Raw genomic sequence first — 10336 nt, forward strand, 5'->3', positions numbered from 1 at the left:
TATTAAAGATCACATTTTATTACATTTTCTTTTTCTGTACTTCATTACATCTTATTGTGATTCATAATTCTATTATTTATTTTCCGTGTATATGTATGTATGTATGTATTGTGACAAACCAAGGGGCAGGGTCATACATGGCAGATATGTCAGGCCAGGTCTGCTGCAAGGTGTGTACTCTAGGGTAGAATACCGACCCTAGGCAACTACACTCCCCAGAAACCCTCAGGCAGCCATTCTAGCACCTAATGTGGTCACTTGGTGTTACTTCCTCAATTATTCACCAGGTATATAAGGCGGGCCTGAGAGAGAGAGAAGTGAGAGACAATAGGGTGAGTTATCTGGAAAACAGAGGTAGCTCATAAGGAGAAAGCCAAGACTTATTTATTCCAGACTTTGTTTAAAATAGAATGATTATGTAAGATTAGTTACAACTCCAGTGTGAGTTAGTTTTTGTTTTCAGATTTGTTTTGTTTGAAGTAAACATACAGGCACAGCCCTGTATTTGCAACCTCCTCCCTGGGTCATGACTGGTTTTTACTCCTAAGAAGATCACAGAGAAGACCCGCACATGTGTACAGCCAAGGCGTTTTGTCACATTTGGTGTAGAATGCGGGCAGCACCTCATGAAACCCAGACTGGCTGAGTGAATTTTTTTATCCAAAAAAAAAAAAACTACAGGCTGTAATAGCCCAACAGGAAGCGACCAGGGTGCAGCAGGTGGCTCACCAGGATGCTATGCGGATGCATCAGGAAGCACTGCAGGTCCAGCATGATACAAATAAAATGTTTAGAGAAGAGCAGGAAAAGGTGACTAAAGAGCTGAAAGAGAGTGTTGAAGCACTTGCAACCAGGATTGGGCCACAGGGGGCTGCAACCCATTCCACTCCCCGCACCAATCACTTTCTGCAGAAAATGACAAAACAGGACGATGTTGAGGCCTTCCTTATGACCTTTGAGAGGACAGCGGAGAGAGGGATGGCCAAAAGATTCCTGGGCAGGGCTTGTGGCACCTTATCTGGCAGGGGATGCACAGAAAGCGTACTTTGATCTGGAGCTGAAGGACGCCCAGGACTATGATAAATTGAAAGCGGAGATAATGACCCGATTGGGCGTGACCACCGCAGTGAGGGCACATCGGTTTCAGCAGTGGGCCTACCAACCAGGACAACCAATCCGAACGCAGATGTTTGATCTGATCCATCTGGCCAGGAAATGGCTACAGCCAGAGGTCCATTCATCAGCCGAGGTGGTGGAGGCCATAGTCCTTGACAACTACCAACGCTGTTTGCCCAAGGACGTTCGACGCTGGGTTGGCCAGAATGAGGTGCTGTCCGCTGACACCTTGGTGGCCATTGTAGAGCGGTTCTATACAGCCGGAGCAGCAGAGCATGTACCGGAGGTTAAAAACTCGTTCCCCAGGCCATGACGAACCAGCGGACCGGGTAAGATGGTTCCAAAGTACTCTGGGAAACATGACGCGCTGGGTTGGAAGAAAAGAGCAAGACTGGGGGGGGCAAAGGTGGGGCCTAAAGCCGAGACTAAGGGTTATAGGGGGTCACCATCACAACCAATTGTCTGCTACAATTGTGACAAAGTAGGACATATTGCGGCCCACTGCCCAGGTAGAGAGGAACCAATGCAATGTAATGTGTGTGATATGGGGAAAGAGAAACCGGTATTTTATGCCTGCCCTGTTGGGACGGATGTTTTCATAGGCGGAGTACCTAATCCAAAACACATGTGTACAGTGATAGTCGATGAGAAAGAAGTGGCTGCTCTACTCGACTCTGGCAGTATGGTTACACTGGTCACAGAAAAATTAGTAGCGACCAACAAGCTGGATAGACATCAGGAGCTCAGTATCACATGCACACATGGTGACACACGCCCCTATCCCACAGCCCTTGTAAACATACAGACAGAGGCCGGGAAACTAGATTACGAAGTCGGTGTGGTACCCAACATGCCATATGATGTGATACTGGGACGATATTTTCCTAATTTTGGAAAACTAGATAGAAAACATAGTAAATTGGAAATGCACACTGAAAACTGTAAGCCAGAAGTTGCCTCGATCCCACAACTAGAGCTAAAAGTAGACCTGGTTCCAGTTGAGTCGACAGTGAAGGTTTTGGTTGGGGAAAATTAAACTGAAAACATAGGGGTGGAATGTAGTGACGTAGATGACCCTATGGAGGGTGAGGAACCCAGCACTAGCAGGGTGGGTGAGAATCCATTCATAGAGACCCCTGAAGCTGACAATGTAGAAGTGTCAGTGTTAGAGGGACTCCCCACTGATTTTGGCAGCGCACAGGTGCGAGATCTCACTCTACACTATGCTAAAGAAAATGTGAAGGTAGTAAATGGGACCCCTATGACTACTGCAGACCCGCCAACAGCTTATCCTTATTTTATGGTAAAAAATGACCTATTGTACCGTGTAAATAAGATAGGGGTGGACATTGTGGAGCAATTGCTAGTTCCCACCCCATTCAGACGAACAGTTCTCAATCTGGCACATGGGCATATCCTGGGGGGACATCTGGGGATGGACAAAACCAAGGATAGACTCCTGAGGAGGTTTTACTGGCCAGGCGTACATGCAGACGTGACAGAACATTGTAGCTCATGTCCTGAATGTCAACTACATGCTCCTAAACCAGCCTTCAGAAGCCCACTGGTCCCTTTGCCCATCATAGAGACCCCCTTTGCTAGGATAGCTATGGATGTGGTGGGACCTCTCCCGAAATCAGCCAGAGGGCATCAGTATATACTGGTTATTTTGGATTATGCCACCAGGTACCCAGAAGCCATTCCACTGCGGACCATGGCTTCAAAAGGTATTGCAAAAGAGCTAATGTTGATGTGTAGTAGGGTGGGGATACCGAGGGAGATATTAACAGATCAGGGCACACCCTTTATGTCTAAGGTTATGACCGATCTGTGTAAATTGTTGCAGGTTAAGCAGTTGAGAACATCAGTCTACCACCCACAAACAGATGGGTTGGTTGAGAGATTTAATAGGACCCTGAAGTCCATGCTAAGAAAGGTAATCGATAAGGATGGGAAAAATTGGGAATTCATGCTGCCCTACTTGATGTCTGCCATTAGGGAAGTCCCACAGGCTTCCCTGGGCTTTTCGCCTTTTGAACTGTTATATGGGAGGCACCCCAGGGGGATATTAGACATAGCCCGTGAAACGTGGGAACACGAGTCCACTCCTTTCCGGAGTGTAGTCGAGCACATCAATGCTATGCAAGAGAGAATAGCCACAGTCACTCCCATTGTGAGAGAGCACCTAAGGCAGGCACAGGAACACCAACAATTCGCCTATAATCGTCAGGCTACACTGAGGGTGTTCCAGCCTGGTGATAGGGTGTTGGTGTTGGTTCCCACTGTAGAATGTAAATTTCTGGCTACGTGGATGGGACCTTATGAGATTATAGAGCGAATACGGGAAGTGAACTATAAGGTTCAGCAACCCGGCCGCCGACCCCCAGAACAAATATATCATGTCAACTTAATAAAAGCCTGGAAGGACAGGGAAGTGTTGATGTTGACTTACCCCCCTCAGCCACTAGGGACACCGAAGGTGAATATTGCAGCTGCCTTGTCACCTGACCAGTTGAAGGAGGTGAACGACTTGATAATACGTAATAGGGAAGTTTTCTCAGGCATACCGGGGCGTACCCATTTAGTCTCTCACAACATTGTGTCTCTCCCAGGAAAGAAGGTAAATATGAGGCCTTACAGGGTACCAGAAGCTCGCAGGAACACTATTAGAAATGAGGTTAAGGAAATGCTGGAGGCAGGGGTTATTGAAGAATCCCACAGTGAGTGGTCCAGCCCTATAGTCATGGTTTCCAAACCTGATGGCTCCTGGAGATTCTGTAATGATTTTAGAAAGGTTAATGAAATTTCAAAGTTTGATGCATACCCAATGCCCCGAGTAGATGAATTGTTAGAGAATATTGGGAATGCTCACTATATTTCAACTATTGACTTAGCCAAGGGCTACTGGCAGATTCCCTTGACCCCGGGTGCCAAAGAATAAACAGCCTTTGCAACCCCAGATGGTCTGTTTCACTACACAGTGATGCCCTTTGGCCTGCATGGTGCTCCTGCCACCTTTCAAAGGTTGATGGACCACATACTTAGACCACACAGGACGTATGCGGCAGCATATTTAGATGATGTGGTCATTCACAGTCCAGATTGGGAATCACATTTGTCTCAGCTCCAAGCGGTATTGGATTCAATACATGCAGCAGGCCTGATGGCTAATCCAACCAAATGCAATTTGGGGTTGGAAGAGGCCAAATACTTGGGCTATACAGTAGGGAGGGGTATGGTGAAACCCCAAATATCCAAGGTTGAAGCCATAAACTCTTGGCCTAGGCCTGTCAATAAAAAGCAGGTTAGGGCATTTTTAGGGTTAACTGGGTATTACCGGAGGTTTATTCCCAACTATGCTACCTTAGCGGCCCCTCTGACTGATATGACTAAGGCTACAGAACCCAATATGGTTAGATGGGGTGATACAGCAAACCGGGCTTTCCGGAGCCTACAGGAGGCGCTCTGCCGCAACCCCGTTTTAATGGTACCAGACTTTCAGAAAGAATTTATAGTCCAGATGGACGCCTCTGAGGTGGGGATCGGAGTGGTTTTGTCCCAAAGAATGGGTGATCACGAACACCCGGTGTTGTTCCTTAGCAGAAAGTTGGAATCCAATGAAATAAATTATTTGGTAGTTGAAGAAGAATGTTTGGCAGTGAAGTGGGCTTTGGACAGTCTTCGATACTATTTGTTGGGCAGGCACTTCACCCTGATCACTGACCATGCCCCCCTCACTTGGATGCATCGTTCGAAAGACAGGAATGCCCGTGTGATGAGGTGGTTTTTGAGTCTCCAACATTTTCATTTCACCCTGCAGCACAGGCCAGGGAAGGCCATGGGGAATGTTGATGGGCTGTCCCGGGTGCATGCTTTTTTGCGGCTGTCGCTCGACCTATGGGGTCGCAGCTGGGGGGGAGGATGTGGGACAAACCAAGGGGCAGGGTCATACATGGCAGACATGTCAGGCCAGGTCTGCTGCAAGGTCTGCACTCTAGGGAAGAAAACCGACCCTAGACAACTACACTCCCCAGAAACCCTCAGGCAGCCTAATGTGGTCACTTGGTGCTACTTCCTCAATTATTCACCAAGTATATAAGGCGGAAAGATAGAGTCAAGCTAGAAGGTCAGGCCAGAAGCTAGTTTGATTTCTGTTTGTTATTTACGATGAGAACCTTGGAAACAATGTCAAACGGTATGACCTACGTGCCTGTTCCCTAAAACCATGTGTAGACCTATGGACTCTGTTCTATAATGATATATGTTCTGCTTAGTTAGCCTTTAAGATAACATAGTAATGACTTTCTAGCATGTATGCATGTATGTATGTATATATATATATATATATATATATATATATATATGTATGTATGAATGTATGTATGTCCAATTGCTTTGACAATACAAATGAATTGAATTGAGAGGGAGAGAGAGAGAGAGAGAGAGAGAGAGAGAGAGAGACAGACAGACTGAAAAACAGACAAACAGACACACACACACACACACACACACAGACATACACACACACACACAGAGCCAGCCAGCCAGCCAGCTCAGCGATGACATCACGAGCCTCTCTCAGCTGACTGCTATGACATCACAGAGCACGTACATTCCGTTGCTTGCCGTCTGACAACCACTCAGTCACTGCCAGCCAGACTGGCTGGCTGGCTGGATGTGGGGGATGCTTGCTGCTGCTGCGTACCTTAGCAAGCTTATTTGCTTGACCGGCCTTCCAACTCCTCTGCCCACATGCCCACCTATGCCCGATCTGCTGTTCACCTGGTCACAGCTCCGCCCCAACAAGGCAGATTCTCCCAAAAATGGTACAAACTGATCCACGTTCCCCTCCACGGAAAGCTTTAGCCCAAAATAAGGGACAAATTCTGTAACAACATAATGGATGCCCACCCAACCTGTGACAAAACTGAGAAAAAAGAAAAACGCCAGTCCTCCTGGGGGAGGGACACACAGCCACCCTGGATGCCCAATATGTCAGCGCCTACCACAGCCTGAGGGACACAGTGACACACGAGCACCGGCTGTAAATATAATGTAAATACTTGTTTGTTATGCATGTCATTGTATTTCAAAAAAGGAATCTGGAAATAGTAAACCTATTTTCTTTATTTGTATGTATTAAAGATCACATTTTTTTACATTTTCATTTTCTGTACTTCATTACATCTTATTGTGATTCATAATTCTATTATTTATTTTCCGTGTAGATGTATGTATGTATGTATGTATGTATGTATGTATATGTATGTATGTCCAATTGCTTTGACAATACAAATGAATTGAATTGAGAGAGAGAGAGAGAGAGAGAGAGAGAGAGAGAGAGAGAGAGAGAGAGGAATATGAGCTCCTAAAAAACATTTGTTTTTATACATAAGCGGATTTAATTTGTGATTTACAAATGAATATATAGCACTATAAACATACACAGAAGACATGGAATAGAAATTCAGAAGAAAAAGTATTCAAAAAATAATAATTTTAAGAGAAACACAAAAAGAAGAAAGCAGAGAGACAGTTCAGGAAGAAAAGTCAGAAAAGAAAAGCTGAAGACAAGAATTGGAGGTAAGAGACAAATAATTAAACAAAAAAATATGTATTAATAAAATAAATAAGCATTCTCAGTAGTTGACTCAGCCAATGAAAATGCAGAGCTCCGATTTGAATAGAGTGACAGTAGGAGAGAGCCCAACTGCCACTGAGACTGATAGAAATCTATCGAACAGCAGTCTGACTGCAGAGCTGCCTTTTGAAATCCGATACCCTGAAGACATTCGCTCTGCACAGGCTAAGAAGGACTACAAACAAGCTGTGATGAGAGCATCTCCTGAGACCCTCATCCTAGACTACACTGGTAAAGGAGAAAACAGGGTCAAGAACAATCTACTGTTCTACACCGCCTTTCACAAAACCCTGTGCCAGACATACAGCATAGGTGGAAATGTATATCTGCACAGTTTAGCTTTTATAGTTTTAGCACATGATTTTAGGATATGAAATGTGAATTGTTAGAGTGAAAATGAAAAGATGTAAATGAACTGCAGGTATTTTGAATTGAATCAATAAAGTATTTTAAAAATTGAAAAAAAAAATTGAATATCTCAGTGCTGGTAGAGAAAGACACAGACAGTGTGATGCTCACTTTTAATGTATACCACAACGGGACCATCATGGTGCAGGGCAGCGAGAGCAGCCTGGACCAATTAGCTCTCGGCTTCCACACCTCAAAGCAGCAGACTGAGGTAGAGAAACAAGAGCCAGAGCCGGCCACCCTGCAGTCTGCCCCCAGCCACACGGAGCCAGACAGTGCCCCATCTCCCACAGACTGCCCCCCTGTCTCCCCAAAACTCTCCAGCAACATTAAAACACTAAAGGAATGCCTATCAGTGCTGGAGCTGGAGTTTGCGGAGTTCAGGGAGCAGACCTTGAGCACCCTGGCCCAGACCTCCTTGTGCGATCAGCTCCGGGATGAGATGCACAGACTAAAGATGCAGCACAAGGCTGAGATCCATGAGCTGAGAGCAGCAGTGAGAGACCTGGAGGAGCAGAGCCAAACCCTGAGGACGGAGCTGCGCAGAGCGAGGGAGGAGCTGACCTGGACACCCCAGCACAGCTAGCTGAGGAGCCTGCAGAGCCAGCTGGAGGAGCTAAGAGAGGAGCTACACATCACTGGAGCACAGAGACTGCACTGCACTGACCCCACAACACCTCCAACCCCTGACGCACCCACTGATCCACCCACACTCCCCACCACTCCTGACACACCCACTATCACCAGACCTGCCACTAATACACAACCCCCTGAAACGCCACTCCCCCAAAACACACCCGCTGCCCCCACCACTCCCGACGCAAACCCGGAGTGGCAGGTCAACGCAGAGGTGGTCATTCTGAGCGAATCCAATGGGAAGTTCCTGGTTGAGAGGCGCCTCTTCCCTGGGCGAAAAGTGAAAAAGCTTTGGTGCTCCACAGCACAGAGAGCCCTGGAGCTGCTCTCCAAGAGGAGGCTTTGCCAAGTCAAACACATCCTCATCCACACCGGCACTAACGACCTGAGTGCCCGCAGGGGCGATGTGGCCTCAGCCCTGAGACAGGTAGCAACGAAAGCCACAGAGGAATTCCCAACTGCCAAAATTTCCATCTCCACACTGCTGCCCCGCACAGACGTGCCCCTGCACATCATCCAGGCCATCAACGCAGAAGTGTCCCGAAGATGTGCCCTCCTCCCCAACGTCTACCTGGCACACCACTGAGACATCCAGCCACATCACCTGTATGACCACGTCCACCTCAACAAGACGGGTGTGAGGATCATCTCAAAGGTCCTCAAGGACACAACCCTGGGCCGAAACCCCACACACCCCCACCTCGAGACCAGGAGCAAACCCCCCAGCCCCCGGCCACATCCCCAGCCACCGGCTCCACCCCAGCCCCAGCCCCTGAGACCCCGCGGCCCCATTCCCCACCCCCCCATCCCCAGAGGGCCCGTCCAGCACAACAGAGCGGACAGCCGGGGACCAGCACAGCCACACAGCCACGCAGCAGCGGCTTCCAGAGCCTGGAGGCCCGATGCTGCCCAGCTGGCCCAGATAAGGCAACTCCTCAGTGTCATCTGTACCACACTGCTGAGTTAACTGAGCCTCAACACACATATATATGGTTGTGGAGATGGAGAGTAAGAAAAAATGTGATTTAATTATTCTGATATTTTGATGCAAACATAAAATCTTTGAGTGATTATTATGTATATCCATATATAATTATTAATAGTAATATAATATCAGTTGTAGACCACAAATTAAACTTTCTTATGTAGAAGAGACAAGTATAATAAAATATATTAACATGTCCTTTAAAATAAGCAGTTGGAATATGCAGGGTTTACGCTCCTCAACTTTTGGAATGAAGAGCACAGGCCCTGAACTGATCAACACTGTAAATAGTTCAGATGTTTTCATTCTTGTAGAGACTTGGTGCTGTGCAGATATGTCTATACACTGGATGGATACAATGGATACAGGGAGCTGATTGTGCCCTCCTATAAAAAACCCAAAGTCAGGTGTGGCAGGGCCTCGTGGGGGATTATCGTGTGGTACAGGGAGGAGCTCCGAGCAGCCCTATGCCCAGTACAGAGAGGAGACACACACCTGTGGATGAAAATCAGAAAAGACACCCTACAAAATAACACAGATATATACCTATGTGCAATTTATATGCCACCCGCAGACTCCCCCTACTATAATGAGGAAGGCTTTCATGAGCTTCAAAACGAAATCTGCCACTTCCAGACCCTGGGCTCTGTACTGCTGTGTGGCGATCTCAATGCCAGGACTGGCAGAGAGATGGACTACATCAATACAGAGGGGAACACACACCTGTTCGGAGACTCCCCGCTGTGCCACACACACACCTCCACACTGACACAGCCACGACAGCGTGGTAAACAAGAGCAGGAAGCAGGTAGTGCGCCTATGTAAAAGCCTGGGTCTATATATCATCAATGGCAGGACCAGGGGGTACTCTCTGGGGAGATTCACATACTGCTCGGCTCTGGGCAGCAGTGTGGTGGACTACGCCATAACTGACCTGGACCCACAAGCCAACAATGCATTTATAGTCAGACAACAATCTCCACTATCAGACCACAGCCAAATAACACTTTACCTAAAAAGATCAGCGCAGCCACAAGTCAGAGCCAAACTTCCCACAAAACTGGTCTCCCTGCCACCCAGTTAGAGATGGTCAGAGCCCAGCACAGAGAACTACACAAGAGCCCTGAATAGTGATGAGATTGAAAACATGTTAGACAGATATCAATCCTCACACTATCAAATAAACCAAAACGGAATAAACTCAGCCACCAAAACACTGAATGAAATATTTGAGAGACTGGCTTTAAAATCAAACATTAAAACAATTAAAAACCAAAATATGAAATCGTCTAAAAGAAAAAAAGAACAGTGGTGTGACCAGGAGTGTGAAACTTCTAGGAAACACCTGAGACATCTCTCCAACACTAAACACAGAGAGCCCGACAACCAGGAGGCTCGCCTCAGCTACTGCCAGGCCCTGCGGCACTACAAGCAACTCCTCAGTAAGAAAAAAGACCACTATATGGGCAGAATAAATACCCCAAAAACAAAAAATGAAATACCAATTCAAAATGGAGAAATCTGGAAAACACACTTTGAAAAACTTTACC

This window comes from Amia ocellicauda, chromosome 10 (genome assembly GCF_036373705.1).
Source record: "Amia ocellicauda isolate fAmiCal2 chromosome 10, fAmiCal2.hap1, whole genome shotgun sequence".
Taxonomy (NCBI): domain Eukaryota; kingdom Metazoa; phylum Chordata; class Actinopteri; order Amiiformes; family Amiidae; genus Amia; species Amia ocellicauda.